At 51.1% G+C, this 15,894-nt stretch overlaps 1 pseudogene; it reads left to right on the forward strand.

The window, feature by feature from the left end:
- Window positions 1-6,602: 6,602 nt before the first annotated feature.
- Window positions 6,603-8,613, forward strand: LOC147124671 (uncharacterized; annotated as a pseudogene).
- Window positions 8,614-15,894: the final 7,281 nt, after the last annotated feature.

The following is a 15,894-nucleotide window of genomic DNA, read 5'->3' on the forward strand; positions in this document are numbered from 1 at the left end:
GGGGAACTGTATGAAGTGGTGGAAGGATTTATGGCCATGATTAACGCTCATTCCGTGACTGTAACCATCTTTGAACCAGCCATTAGGGCGGTTAGTCCTATGGCGGGAGGGTTTTACGGGCTCCCACAAGCTATACAAGGAGGGGGGGCCACCCACACCCACGGACGCAAATATCCCACTGGATGTCAACCCAGAATTTAGAGCCCGAGCTCCGACTCCACTTGCCGGGACTGTCTGGAGCGGGGTTCGAAACCCTACCCTGATCTGGCCCAGCGGCGGGGTTCCTACCACTATGCCAAAGGCCCAATCCGATTAGCAACGTGAAATGGCTGGAATGAGCACACTTCACGGCATTAAAAGAACTCACAATTGAACTGATGATGACCTCAGCAATCTCCTCAAGGAGGTGGAGGCGCAGCGCCTGCTCATCATTGGTAATGAGAAGTCAAAGGCGCCGCAAAAAGGGCAGATGATAGCTTGGTCTTTCAAGTGGCAGCATAGGGCTCCAGTCACGGGGAGGGAAAAGGCGCAGGAAACGTATGGGTGTCACCTTTTGTGCGGAGTGGGCCTTTTGCATAGCAGTAAGCATCCCCGCCGCTGGGCCAGAAAGAGTAGGGTTTCGAACCCCACTCCAGACAGTCCCGGCAAGTGGAGTCGGAGCTCCAACTATAAATTCTGGGTGGACATCCAGCGGGATACTTGCGTTCGTGGGTGTGGGTGGCCCCCCCCTCAGATGGGTTGTGGGAGCCTGTAAAACCCTCACGCCATAGGACTAACCACCCTAATGGCTGGTTCAAAGATGGTTACGGTCACGGAATGAGCGTTAATCACGGCCATAAATCCTTCCACCACTTCATACAGTTCCCGAAAGGGAACAGTGTGAGGATACGTATGACGATGACCTCTTGCGCAATGCACCTCCTTGGACCCTCAGTCGCAGATGCGAGGGGGCAAATCGTGCAATTGTTAAATTTTTCATTTTATTGACATGTGAAATGTTGGACCAGTAATTCCCTTCCAAATGCGCGAGTACGGTCGGGGTACTTACGCGTCTGGCCGGAGGAAATGCCGGTTTTCAGCATGCACAGTGCATGTGGGGAAAACCGGCATTTCCTGTCCTCTGAACGAAGGGGTTCAGCGGCAGAACGCGTGCGACTGCACAGGCAGCGCGTGCGCAGTAAAATTCGCCGCTTTCATTCATGCTTTCAGTGAGGTCAAGTCATTACAACTTACACATGAAAAAAGCATGGGTACAGTTGCTCCACAGGCTGCGGAGGAAGATATTGTTTTATCGTGGAGCTTCTGAAAGTATGTATGTCTGTATATATTCCTTTGCATGTTATGTATATATTCCTTTACTTATGTGTATGAATGTATTATTTAATTATGACTTTCAGAGAAAGTAACTTATTGGAAAATCATAATTAAAAACATACATTCATACACATTAGTAAAGGAATATAAAACATACATACATATACGTAAAGGAATATATGTGGACATACATACATAACTCATTCTCACATTCCATTCACACAGCCACAATTGCTCCTTCTACCTACCATTCTGAAAACATGTTTAAAAAAAAAAAATTAAACTTTAAAACTTACTTAAAATGTCTTAAAATAACTTCCTTCCCTTTCCCAAACAAAAATATTGCATTTCAGAAGCTCCATGATAAAATATATCTTCCTCCGCAGCCTTGGAACAACTTTACACCTGCTTTTTTCAAGTGTAACTTGTAAGGACTTACCCTCACTGAATCCATGAATGAAATCTACAAAGTTCACTGCGCAAGCGCTGCCTGTGCAGTCGCACGCGCTTTGCCTAGACCTCGGGTCTGGAAATGCCGGTGTTCCCCGCATGCGCTGTGCATGCTGAACGCCGGCATTTCCAACAGCCAGATGCGTGAGTACCCCGACCGTACTCACGCCTTTGGCCACGAATTTCTGGCCCAATATATATTGTGAACAGCTGGGGTCCTAGGACCGTTCCTTGCGGTACCCCACTAGTCACTGCCTGCCACTCGGAAAACGACCCATTTATTCCAACTCTTTGCTTTCTGTCCGCCAACCAGTTCTCTATCCAAGTCAATACCTTGGCCCCAATCCCATGTGCCTTAATTTTGCATGCTAATCTCTTATGCGGGACCTTATCGAAAGCCTTCTGAAAGTCCAAATACACCAGGGCAGCACGGTGGCATAGTGGTTGGCACTGTTGTCTCACAGCGCCAGGGACCCGGGTTCGAATCCGGCCTCGGGTGACTGTCTGTGTGGAGTTTGCACATTCTCCCCGTGTTTGCGTGGGTTTCCTCCGGGTGCTCCGGTTTCCTCCCACAGTCCAAAGATGTGCGGGTTAGGTTGATTGGCTATGATAAATTGACCCTTAGTGTTAGGGGGATTAAATACGTGGGGTTATGGGGATAGGTTGGGATATGTGTTGGTGTAGGGGTTATGGGGATCGGGTGGGATATGTGTCGGTGCAGGCTCGATGGGCCGAAATGGCCTCTATCTGCACTGTGGGGTTTCTGTGACTTCTGTGACCACATCCACTGGTTCATTCTTATCTATTTTACCAGTTACATCCTCAAAAAATTCCAGTAGATTAGTCAAGCATGATTTACCTTTTGTAAATCCATGTTGACTTTGTCCGATCCTGTCACTGCTTTCCAAGTGCTCTGCTATTACATCTTTTATAATGGACTCTAGCATTTTCCCCACTACCGATGTCAGGCTTATCGGTCTATAATTCCCCGCTTTATCTCTGCCATCTTTTTTGAATAGTGGGGTAACATTAGCTACCCTCCAATCCATGGGTACTGTTCCAGAGTCTATTGAGTTCTGGAAGATGACCAGCAATGCATCTACTATTTCTAGGGCCACTTTCTTAAGCACCCTGGGATGTAGATTATCAGGCCCTGGGGATTTATCAGCCTTCAGTCCCATCAATTTTCCTAACACCATTTCCCTACAAATACTGCTTTCTTTCAGTTCCACCCTTTCATCAGACCCTATGTTCCTCGGTATTTCTGGGAGGTTATTTGTGTCCTCCTTTGTGAAGACAGAACCAAAATATGTATTTAGTTGGTGAACCATTTCTTTGTTCCCCATTATAAATTCCCCCGATTCTGACTGCAATGGACCTATGCTTGACTTCGCCAATCTTTTTCTCTTCACATATCTATAAAAGCTTTTACAGTCAGTTTTTATGTTCCCTGAAAGCTTACTTTCATACTCTATTTTCCCTTTCTTAATTAATCCCTCTGTCCTCCTTTGTTGAATCCTGAACTGCACCCAATCCTCAGGATTATTGCTTTTTCTGGCCAATTTGTATGTCCTCTCCTTGGATCTTATGCTATCCCTAATTTCCCTTGTTACCCACGGTTGAGTCACCTTTTTTGTTTTATTTTTATGCCAAACTGGGATGAACAACTTCTGTAGTTCATCCATTCGGTCTTTGAATGTTTGCCATTGCCTATCCACCATCACCCATTTGAGTGCCATTCCCCAATCAATCCTACCCAACTCGCTCCTCAGACCATCGTAGTTTCCTTTATTTAAATTGAGGACCCTTCTTTCTGAGTCAACTACTTCATTCTCCATCTTAATGAACAATTCGATCATATTATGATCGCTCCGACCCAAGGGGCCTCGTACAACAAGATTGCTAATTAATCCTTTCTCGTTACATAATACCCAGTCTAAGATGGCCTGATCTCTGGTTGGTTCCTTGTCATATTGGTCTAGGAAACCATCCCATAAACACTCCAGGAATTCCTCCTCCACAGTATTGTTACTAATTTGGTTAGCCCAATCTATATGTAGATTAAAGTCACCCATGATGACTGCTGTGCCCTTATTGCACACTTCTTTCATTTCCCTTTTAATGCCATCCCCAACCTCAGCCTTACTGTTGGGAGGTCTATATACCACTCCCACTAATGTTTTTTTCCCCTTAGTATTTCTCAATTCTACCCATACAGATTCCACATCATCAGAGCTAATATCCTTCATTACAATTGTGTTAATCCCTTCTTTAACCAGTAATGCTACCCCACCTCCCTTTCCTTTTTGCCTATCTTTCCTGAATATCGAATACCCCTGGATGTTGAGTTCCCAGTCTTGGCCATCCTTGAGCCACGTTTCCGTAATCCCAACCAAATCATATTCATTTACCTCTACTTGCGCAGCCAATTCATCCACCTTATTACAAATGCTCCTCGCATTAAGACACAAAGCCTTCAGGCTTGTTTTTTTAACGCTCTTAGACCTATTAGAATTATTATTTACTGTGGCCATGTTTGATTTAAACTGTTGATTTCTCTGACTGCCACTTTTGTTTTTCTCCTTCCTATCTTTTGCTTTTATCCTTGTTTCCCTTTCCTCTGTCTCCCTGCTCAGGTTCCCAACCCCCTTCCATTTTAGTTTGAACCCTCCCCCACAGCAGTAGCAAACAAACCCCCTAGGACATCAGTTCCAGCCCTGCCCAGGTGCAGACCGTCCAGTTTGAACTGGTCCCACCTCCCCCAGAACCGGTTCCAATGTCCCATTAATTGAATCCCTCCCTCTGGCACCATTCCTCTAGCCACGTATTCATCTGAAGTATCCTTCTATTTCTACTCTGACTAGCACGTGGCACTGGTAGCAATCCTGAGATTACTACCTTTGAGGTCCTGTTTTTTAATTTACCTCCTAACTCCCTATATTCCGCTTTTAGGACCTCGTCCCACTTTTTACCTACATCGGTCGTGCCTATATGCACCACGACCACTGGCTGTTCACCCTCCGCTTCCAAAATGTTCTGCAGCCGCTCGGAGACATCCTTGACCCTTGCACCAGGGAGGCAACACACCATCCTGGAGTCTCGTTTGCAGCCGCAGAAATGCCTATCTATTCCCCTTACAATTGAATCCCCTATTACTATAGCTCTATTCCCCTTACAATTGAATCCCCTATTACTATAGCTCTACCACTCTTTTTCCTCCCATTCTGTGCAGCAGAGCCACCCCTGGTGCCAGGAAGTTGGCTGCTGCTGCCTTCCTCTGATAAGCCATCCCCCCAACAGTACTCAAAGTCGTGTATTTGTTGGAGAGGGGGATCGCCACAGGGGACCCCTGCACTACCTGCCTGCACCTAGTACTCTGCCTGTTGGTCACCCGTTCCCTTTCTTCCTGTCCAACCTCTACCTGTGGTGTGTCCAACTCCCTAAACATGCTATTCACGATGTCCCGAGCATCGTGAACGCTCCAGTATGCATCCAATCACAGCTCCAGCGCTGCAATGCGGTCTATCAGTAGCTGCAGCTGGATGCACTTCCAGCACATGTAGATGTCAGGGACACAGGAAGTGTCCGAGTTCCCACATATCGCAGGAGGAGCAGATCACGGGGCCGGGCTGTCCTGTCATGATTTACCCTTTAATTAATTGAGTTTAAATTAAATCAATCAATCCCACTAATTACACTACAGTTAAATAGTTTTACCAACAGTCCCCGATACACCAGAGAGACCTTAGAAACTATAAACCAGAGTTAAAGTTTAAAAAAGAGAGAAATACTCACCAACCAATCACTTACCTGCTTCCTGCTGACGTCACACTTTGATTACTTTTTACCTCTCTCCCCTGCTGCTAAATTGGTCGGGCCTCGCTGCTGCCGCCGCTTACAAGCTCTGCCGATGCTGCTCTCTCCCAGGTCCAGGCTCTGTGGTCGGGCCTCGCTGCTGCCGTTGCTTTTAAGCTCTGCCAATGCTGCTCTCTCCCAGGTCCAGGTCCAGGCTCTGTGGTCGGGCCTCGCTGCTGCCACCGCTTTTAAGCTCTGCCGATGCTGCTCTCTCCCAGGTCCAGGCTCTGTGGTCGGGCCTCGCTGCTGCCGCCGCTTATAAGCTCTGCCGATGCTGCTCTCTCCCAGGTCCAGGCTCTGTGGTCAGGCCTCGCTGCTGCCGTCGGTTTTAAGCTCTGCCGATGCTGCTCTCTCCCAGGTCCAGGTCCAGTCTCTGTGGTCGGGCCTCGCTGCTGCCACCGCTTTTAAGCTCTGCCGATGCTGCTGTCTCCCAGGTCCAGGTCCAGGCTCTGTGGTCGGGCCTCGCTGCTGCCGCTGGTTTTAAGCTCTGCCGATGCTGCTCTCTCCCAGGTCCAGGTCCTTTCCTGATATGTATACCTCGCATTTCTGGTATCATCCTTGTAAATCTTCACTGCACCCTCTCCAGTGCCTCTATATCCTTTTTATAATATGGTGACCAGAACTGTACGCAGTACTCCAAGTGCGGTCTAACCAAGGTTCGATACAGGTTTAGCATAACTTCCCTACTTTTCAATTCTATCCCTCTAGAAATAAACCCTAGTGCTTGGTTTGCTTTTTTTATGGCCTTGTTAACCTGTGTCGATACTTTTAGTGATTTGTGTATTTTTACTCCGAGATCCCTTTGCTCCTCTACCCCATTTAGATTCTTATTTTCCAAGTAATATGTGACCTCCCTATTTTACTTACCAAAATGTAATACCTCATAATTATCTGTGTTGAAATTCATTTGCCAATTATAGGCCCATTCTTCAAGTTTATTAATGTCTTCCTGTAATGTGTTGCAGTCCTCCTCAGTATTGGCTATGCCCCACAAGTTGGTGTTGTCCGCAAATTTAGAAATTGTGTTTTTGATTCCAAAGTCTAAATCGGTAATATAAATTGAACAAATATAATTTTGATTGGTCCACATGTTTCTCCCACATTAGTGGCCCCTGAAAAGGAGCCTTGTTGGGCTGATTCTTGTTTGGTGACCCTGGGCCAACCCAGTCTCACCTTATTGGTCCATCCAAAAAGGCCCAGTGACCAGCAGAGAAAATCAGCAGCTCATTGATTTTATTCTCACTCTGCACACAGCGGGTGTAGAACTGAACCCAACCAGAGTAGAGGGAGGGGGAAAACTGGGAGTGGAGGAAAGAAATGTTGGAGATGGTGCGATGGGTTTGGATTTCAGCACAGGGAGGAGGGAGAGTGTGTGGGACGGGGATTTACAGCTTTGGGGGAACAAGAGAGGAAAGAATGTTCCATAGAAACTAGAATTGTCTGTTCTGAATTTCTATCCTGCACTTACAGTGATGACTTTTGTAAACTCCTTTTACAAGGTATTAGAAGGGGAGGATTTACAGACAGGAAACTCAAACCAAACATCATGTCAAGATTTGACAGAGTCACTCGATTCATCAGGACCCGAATATCATTGGCCTTTGAATGTGGAAGGAGAAATGTTTGCCTGTTCTGTCCGTGGGAAAAGATTTCAAACATCAGTGTAACTGGAAAAGCACCGAGACACACATACCCGAGTGAGAGTGATCCAGTGCACTGACTGTGGAAAGAGCTTTAACCAGTTAGACAGCCTGAAAAAACATTGCACCATTCACAGCGGGGAGAAACCGTCCACGTGTTTTGTGTGTGGACGAGACTTTAACCTATCATCCAACCTGGAGAGACACAAGGACACCCGCACCACGGAGAAACCATGGAAATGCGGGGATTGTGGGAAGGGATTCAATTAACTGGCCCTGCTGGAAACTGGGGAGAGGCTATTCACCTGCTCCGTGTGTGGGAAGGGATTCACTTGTTCATCCCACCTCACTGCACACCAACTTGATCACGCTGATGAGAGACTTTTTAAATGCTCTGACTGTGGGAACAGCTTTACAACCTCTGAGGAGCTGATTGAACACCAGCGAGTTCACACTGATGGGAGACCGTTCTGTTGCTCTCACTGCGGGAAGAGGTCCCGGCAGTCATTCCGTCTGGTTGAACACCAGCTCCTTCACACTCATGAGAGTCCATTCAGTTGCTCTCACTGTGGGCAGAGGTTCAGCCAGACATTGCAACTCGCTGAACACCAGCAAGTTCACACCAAGGAGAGACCGTTCAACTGCTCTGAGTGTGGGAGGGGATTCATTCGTTCAGTTCACCATTTTACACACCAGCAAGTTCACACTGGGGAGAGGCCGTTCACCTGTTCCGTCTGTGGGAAGGGATTCACTTGTTCAGTTCACCTTTTTACACACCAGCGAGTTCACACTGGGGAGAGGCCATTCACCTGTTCCGTCTGTGGGAAGGGATTCACTCGTTCAGTTCATCTTTTGACACACCAGTGAGTTCACACTGGGGAGAGGCCGTTCACCTGTTCAGTCTGTGGGAAGGGATTCACTCGTACAGTTCACCATTTTACACACCAGCGAGTTCACACTGGGGAGAGGCCGTTCACCTGTTCCGTCTGTGGGAAGGGATTCACTCGTTCAGTTCACCATTTTACACACCAGCGAGTTCACATTGGGGAGAGACCGTTCACCTGTTCTGTCTGTGGGAAAGGATTCACTCGTTCAGTTCACCATTTTACACACCATCGAGTTCACACTGGGGAGAGGCCATTCACCTGTTCCGTCTGTGGGAAGGGATTCATTCAGTCATCCAAACTCCAGAGACACCAACTCACTCACACTGGGGAGAGGCCGTTCACTTGCTCCGTGTGTGTGAAGAGGGTCACTGATTCAATCCCACTGACTGAAACACCAGCGAGTTCACACTTTACTGCCAAAGGTGGATTCTGCTGTTATTGCTGCTGTTAATCACATCCAGGACTGAACCTTGTTCATTCTGACAATTGGGGTTTGTTTCTGTTGATGTTAATAACCCTATAACTGGGCTGGAATTTAATATTTTGATATATGTCAAATAGATCAGCATTGTATCAAACACACAGTGTGTTGAGTATTTGATTTCTCCAAGTTAAGAGGAGACTAATTGATGTCCTGTTACCGACTGCTCCATTTTTGGTCCTTTTCTCCTTTCTAACTCTAGATTATTTCAGTTCTCAAACCTTCGGTTACTCTTATGGACAAGTCCCAGCTCCCCATATCTTCCAGAGTGCCTCTCCCAGCCTTGGTATCCAGGGAAGGTATCGGTAACACGCCCGGGATCACTAAATACAAATCCAGTCTGTTAATCACTTTCAGCTACTGGACTAAGTGTGTGACCCACAGCATCTCTCTCACCTTCGATGTGTGAATAGAGAATCATGCCTCAGAACCTGGTTTTAAATTTAATTCCACTCAGAAAATATATTTCACAAGTAAACACATCACATCAAATAATGGACAAAAATCCAGAGGGGAGATGAGCCATTTTTCACTCAGTGAGTTGTTGTGATCTGGAATGCACTGTCTGAAAGGGGCTGGACGCAGATTCAATAGTAACTTTCAAAAGGGAATTGGATCTACTTAAAGGAAAGTTTTGCAGGGCCCTGGGGAAAGGGCCAGGGAGTGAGACTAATTGGCAGCTCTCTCAAAGATGATTACAGCCCTATAAGACAGCTCTATATTCACAGGAGAAAGGCTGATATCTAACTCCCCGAGAACAGAGAAAGATCCCAACTCTCTGAAAACACCTTGAATTCTTTCTAAAATCCTTTCAAATGCTGACAGATTCCTTCCTTCTTTTGAAATTCCACTGCCATGTGCCGGGGGTGCAGGCAGTGCTGGGCACAGAGGGAGCAGCAAACCGGGTTCAGAGTGGGCTCGCTGGGTGTACCTTACATGGGGTTTTCCGATGAGCAGTAAACCGTGTTCAGAGTGGGCTCGCTGGGTGTACCTTACCCGGGGATTTCCGATGAGCAGTAAACCGGGTTCAGAGTGGGCTCGCTGGGTGTACCTTACATGGGGTTTTCCGATGAGCAGTAAACCGTGTTCAGAGTGGGCTCGCTGGGTGTACCTTACATGGGGTTTTCCGATGAGCAGTAAACCGTGTTCAGAGTGGGCTCGCTGGGTGTACCTTACCCGGGGTTTTCCGATGAGCAGCAATCCGGGTTCAGAGTGGGCTCGCTGGGTGTACCTTACACGGGGTTTTCCGATGAGCAAACCGGGTTCAGAGTGGGCTCGCTGGGTATACCTTACCCGGGGTTTTCCAATGAGCAAACCAGGTTCAGAGTGGGCTCGCTGGGTGTACCTTACCCGGGGTTTTCCAATGAGCAAACCAGGTTCAGAGTGGGCTCGCTGGGTGTACCTTACCCGGGGTTTTCCGATGAGCAGCTTAACAGGTTCAGAGCGGGCTCGCTGGGTGTACCTTACCCGGGGTTTTCCGATGAGCAGCTTACCAGGTTCAGAGTGGGCTCGCTGGGTGCACCTTACCCAGGGTTTTCCAATGAGCAACAAACCGGGTTCAGAGTGGGCTCGCTGGGTGTACCTTACCCGGGGTTTTCTGATGAGCAGCTTACCAGGTTCAGAGTGGGCTCGCTGGGTGTACCTTACCCGGGGTTTTCCGATGAGCAGCTTACCAGGTTCAGAGTGGGCTCGCTGGGTGCACCTTCCCCAGGGTTTTCCAATGAGCAACAAACCGGGTTCAGAGTGGGCTCGCTGGGTGTACCTTACCCAGGGTTTTCCAATGAGCAACAAACCGGGTTCAGAGTGGGCTCGCTGGGTGCAACTTACCCGGGGTTTTCCAATGAGCAACAAACCGGGTTCAGAGTGGGCTCGCTTGGTGTACCTTACCTGGGGTTTTCCGGTGAGCAGTAAACCTGGTTCAGAGTGAGCTCGCTGGGTGTACCTTACCCGGGGATTTCCGATGAGCAGCAGACCGGGTTCAGAGTGGGCTCGCTGGGTGTACCTTACCCGGGGTCTTCCGATGAGCAGCAAACCGGGTTCAGAGTGGGCTCGCTGGGTGTACATTACCCGGGGTTTTCCGATGAGTAAACCGGGTTCAGAGTGGGCTCGCTGGGTGTACCTTACCCGGGGCTTTCCGATGAGCAGTAAACCGGGTTCAGAGTGGGCTCGCTGGGTGTACCTTACCCGGGGTTTTCCGATGAGCAGTAAACCGGGTTCAGAGTGGGCTCGCTGGGTGCACCTTACCCGGGGTTTTCCGATGAGCAGTAAACCAGGTTCAGAGTGGGCTCGCTGGGTGTACTTTACCCGGGGTTTTCCGATGAGCAGCAAACCGGGTTCAAAGTGGGCTCGCTGGGTGTACCTTACCCGTGGTTTTCCGATGAGCAGCAAACCGGGTTCAGAGTGGGCTCGCTGGGTGTACCTTACCCGGGGATTTCCGATGAGCAGCAGACCGGGTTCAGAGTGGGCTCGCTGGGTGTACCTTACCCGGGTGTACCTTACCCGGGGTTTTCCAATGAGCAAACCAGGTTCAGAGTGGGCTCGCTGGGTGTACCTTACCCGGGGTTTTCCGATGAGTAAACCGGGTTCAGAGTGGGCTCGCTGGGTGCACCTTACTCGGGGTTTTCCGATGAGTAAACCGGGTTCAGAGTGGGCTCGCTGGGTGTACCTTACCCAGGGTTTTCCGATGAGCAGCAAACCGGGTTCAGAGTGGGCTCGCTGGGTGTACCTTACCCGGGGTTTTCCGATGAGCAGCTTACCAGGTTCAGAGTGGGCTCGCTGGGTGTACCTTACCCGGGGTTTTCCAATGAGCAAACCAGGTTCAGAGTGGGCTCGCTGGGTGTACCTTACCCGGGGTTTTCCGATGAGCAGCTTAACAGGTTCAGAGTGGGCTCGCTGGGTGTACCTTACCCGGGGTTTTCCGATGAGCAGCTTACCAGGTTCAGAGTGGGCTCGCTGGGTGCACCTTACCCAGGGTTTTCCAATGAGCAACAAACCGGGTTCAGAGTGGGCTCGCTGGGTGTACCTTACCCGGGGTTTTCTGATGAGCAGCTTACCAGGTTCAGAGTGGGCTCGCTGGGTGTACCTTACCCGGGGTTTTCCGATGAGCAGCTTACCAGGTTCAGAGTGGGCTCGCTGGGTGCACCTTACCCAGGGTTTTCCAATGAGCAACAAACCGGGTTCAGAGTGGGCTCGCTGGGTGTACCTTACCCAGGGTTTTCCAATGAGCAACAAACCGGGTTCAGAGTGGGCTCGCTGGGTGCACCTTACCCAGGGTTTTCCAATGAGCAACAAACCGGGTTCAGAGTGGGCTCGCTTGGTGTACCTTACCTGGGGTTTTCCGGTGAGCAGTAAACCTGGTTCAGAGTGAGCTCGCTGGGTGTACCTTACCCGGGGATTTCCGATGAGCAGCAGACCGGGTTCAGAGTGGGCTCGCTGGGTGAACCTTACCCGGGGTCTTCCGATGAGCAGCAAACCGGGTTCAGAGTGGGCTCGCTGGGTGTACATTACCCGGGGTTTTCCGATGAGTAAACCGGGTTCAGAGTGGGCTCGCTGGGTGTACCTTACCCGGGGTTTCCGATGAGCAGTAAACCGGGTTCAGAGTGGGCTCGCTGGGTGTACCTTACCCGGGGTTTTCCGATGAGCAGTAAACCGGGTTCAGAGTGGGGTCGCTGGGTGCACCTTACCCGGGGTTTTCCGATGAGCAGTAAACCAGGTTCAGAGTGGGCTCGCTGGGTGTACTTTACCCGGGGTTTTCCGATGAGCAGCAAACCGGGTTCAAAGTGGGCTCGCTGGGTGTACCTTACCCGTGGTTTTCCGATGAGCAGCAAACCGGGTTCAGAGTGGGCTCACTGGGTGTACCTTACCCGGGGATTTCCGATGAGCAGCAGACCGGGTTCAGAGTGGGCTCGCTGGGTGTACCTTACCCGGGGTTTTCTGATGAGCAGTAAACCGGGTTCAGAGTGGGCTCACTGGGTGCACTTTACCCGGGGTTTTCCGATGAGCAACAAACCGGGTTCAGAGTGGGCTCGCTGGGTGTACCTTACCCGGGGTTTTCCAATGAGCAAACCAGGTTCAGAGTGGGCTCGCTGGGTGTATCTTACCCGGGGTTTTCCGATGAGTAAACCGGGTTCAGAGTGGGCTCGCTGGGTGCACCTTACTCGGGGTTTTCCGATGAGTAAACCGGGTTCAGAGTGGGCTCGCTGGGTGTACCTTACCCAGGGTTTTCCGATGAGCAGCAAACCGGGTTCAGAGTGGGCTTGCTGGGTGTACCTTACCCGGGGTTTTCCGATGAGCAGCTTACCAGGTTCAGAGTGGGCTCGCTGGGTGTACCTTACCCGGGGTTTTCCAATGAGCAGTAAACCGGGTTCAGAGTGGGCACGCTGGGTGTACCTTACCCGGGGTTTTCCAATGAGCAAACTGGGTTCAGAGTGGGCTCGCTGGGTGTACCTTACCCGAGGTTTTCCGATGAGCAGTAAACCGGGTTCAGAGTGGACTCGCTGGGTGTACCTTACCCGGGGTTTTCCGATGAACAAACCGGGTTCAGAGTGGGCTCGTTGGGTGCACCTTACCCGGGGTTTTCCGATGAGCAGTAAACCGGGTTTAGAATGGGCTCGCTGGGTGCACCTTACCCGGGGTTTTCTGATGAGCAGCAAACCGGGTTCAGAGTGGGCACGCTGGGTGCACCTTACCCGGGGTTTTCTGATGAGCAGCAAACCGGGTTCAGAGTGGGCATGCTGGGTGTACCTTACCCGGGGTTTTCCGATGAGCAGCAAACCGGGTTCAGAGTGGGCTCGCTGGGTGCACCTTACCCGGGGTTTTCCGATGAGCAGTAAATCGGGTCCAGAGTGGGCTCGCTGGTGCACCTTACCCGGGGTTTTCCGATGAGCAGTAAACCGGGTTCAGAGTGGGCTCGCTGGGTGTACCTTACCCGGGGTTTTCTGATGAGCATAAAACCGGGTTCAGAGTGGGCTCACTGGGTGTACCTTACCCGGGGTTTTCCGATGAACAGCAAACCGGGTTCAGAGTGGGCTCGCTGGGTGTACCTTACCCGGGGTTTTCCGATGAGCAGTAAACCGGTTTCAGAGTGGGCTCGCTGGGTGTACCTTACCCGGGGTTTTCCGATGAGCAAACCGGGTTCAGAGTGGGCTCGCTGGGTGTAGTTTACCCGGGGTTTTCCGATGAGCAGTAAACCGGTTTCAGAGTGGGCTCGCTGGGTGTACCTTACCCGGGGTTTTCCGATGAGCAGCAAACCGGGTTCAGAGAGGGCTCGCTGGGTGTACCTTACCTGGGGTTTTCCGATGAGCAGTAAACCAGTTTCAGAGTGGGCTCGCTGGGTGTACCTTACCCGGGGTTTTCCGATGAGCAAACCGGGTTCAGAGTGGGCTCGCTGGGTGTACCTTACCCGGGGTTTTCCGATGAGCAGTAAACCAGTTTCAGAGTGGGCTCGCTGGGTGTACCTTACCCGGGGTTTTCCGATGAGCAGCAAACCGGGTTCAGAGTGGGCTCGCTGGGTGTACCTTACCCGGGTTTTCCCAATGAGCAGCAAACCGGGTTCAGAGTGGGCTCGCTGGGTGCACCTTACCCGGGGTTTTCCGATGAGCAACAAACCGGGTTCAGAGTGGGCTCGCTGGGTGTACCTTACCCGGGGTTTTCCGATGAGCAGTAAACCGGGTTCAGAGTGGGCTCACTGGGTGCACTTTACCCGGGGTTTTCCGATGAGCAACAAACCGGGTTCAGAGTGGGCTCGCTGGGTGTACCTTACCCGGGGTTTTCCAATGAGCAAACCAGGTTCAGAGTGGGCTCGCTGGGTGTACCTTACCCGGGGTTTTCCGATGAGCAGCTTACCAGGTTCAGAGTGGGCTCGCTGGGTGTACCTTACCCAGGGTTTTCCGATGAGCAACAAACTGGGTTCAGAGTGGGCTCGCTGGGTGTACCTTACCCGGGGTTTTCCGATGAGCAGTAAACCGGGTTCAGAGTGGGGTCGCTGGGTGCACCTTACCCGGGGATTTCCGATGAGCAGTAAACCAGGTTCAGAGTGGGCTCGCTGGGTGTACTTTACCCGGGGTTTTCCGATGAGCAGCAAACCGGGTTCAAAGTGGGCTCGCTGGGTGTACCTTACCCGTGGTTTTCCGATGAGCAGCAAACCGGGTTCAGAGTGGGCTCACTGGGTGTACCTTACCCGGGGATTTCCGATGAGCAGCAGACCGGGTTCAGAGTGGGCTCGCTGGGTGTACCTTACCCGGGGTTTTCCGATGAGCAGTAAACCGGGTTCAGAGTGGGCTCACTGGGTGCACTTTACCCGGGGTTTTCCGATGAGCAACAAACCGGGTTCAGAGTGGGCTCGCTGGGTGTACCTTACCCGGGGTTTTCCAATGAGCAAACCAGGTTCAGAGTGGGCTCGCTGGGTGTATCTTACCCGGGGTTTTCCGATGAGTAAACCGGGTTCAGAGTGGGCTCGCTGGGTGCACCTTACTCGGGGTTTTCCGATGAGTAAACCGGGTTCAGAGTGGGCTCGCTGGGTGTACCTTACCCAGGGTTTTCCGATGAGCAGCAAACCGGGTTCAGAGTGGGCTCGCTGGGTGTACCTTACCCGGGGTTTTCCGATGAGCAGCTTACCAGGTTCAGAGTGGGCTCGCTGGGTGTACCTTACCCGGGGTTTTCCAATGAGCAGTAAACCGGGTTCAGAGTGGGCACGCTGGGTGTACCTTACCCGGGGTTTTCCAATGAGCAAACTGGGTTCAGAGTGGGCTCGCTGGGTGTACCTTACCCGAGGTTTTCCGATGAGCAGTAAACCGGGTTCAGAGTGGACTCGCTGGGTGTACCTTACCCGGGGTTTTCCGATGAACAAACCGGGTTCAGAGTGGGCTCGTTGGGTGCACCTTACCCGGGGTTTTCCGATGAGCAGTAAACCGGGTTTAGAATGGGCTCGCTGGGTGCACCTTACCCGGGGTTTTCTGATGAGCAGCAAACCGGGTTCAGAGTGGGCACGCTGGGTGCACCTTACCCGGGGTTTTCTGATGAGCAGCAAACCGGGTTCAGAGTGGGCATGCTGGGTGTACCTTACCCGGGGTTTTCCGATGAGCAGCAAACCGGGTTCAGAGTGGGCTCGCTGGGTGCACCTTACCCGGGTTTTTCCGATGAGCAGTAAATCGGGTCCAGAGTGGGCTCGCTGGTGCACCTTACCCGGGGTTTTCCGATGAGCAGTAAACCGGGTTCAGAGTGGGCTCGCTGGGTGTACCTTACCCGGGGTTTTCTGATGAGCATAAAA

The sequence above is a fragment of the Somniosus microcephalus genome, chromosome 1, assembly GCF_052327205.1.
Source record: "Somniosus microcephalus isolate GS21.2 chromosome 1, FLI_Smic_1.0, whole genome shotgun sequence".
Taxonomy (NCBI): domain Eukaryota; kingdom Metazoa; phylum Chordata; class Chondrichthyes; order Squaliformes; family Somniosidae; genus Somniosus; species Somniosus microcephalus.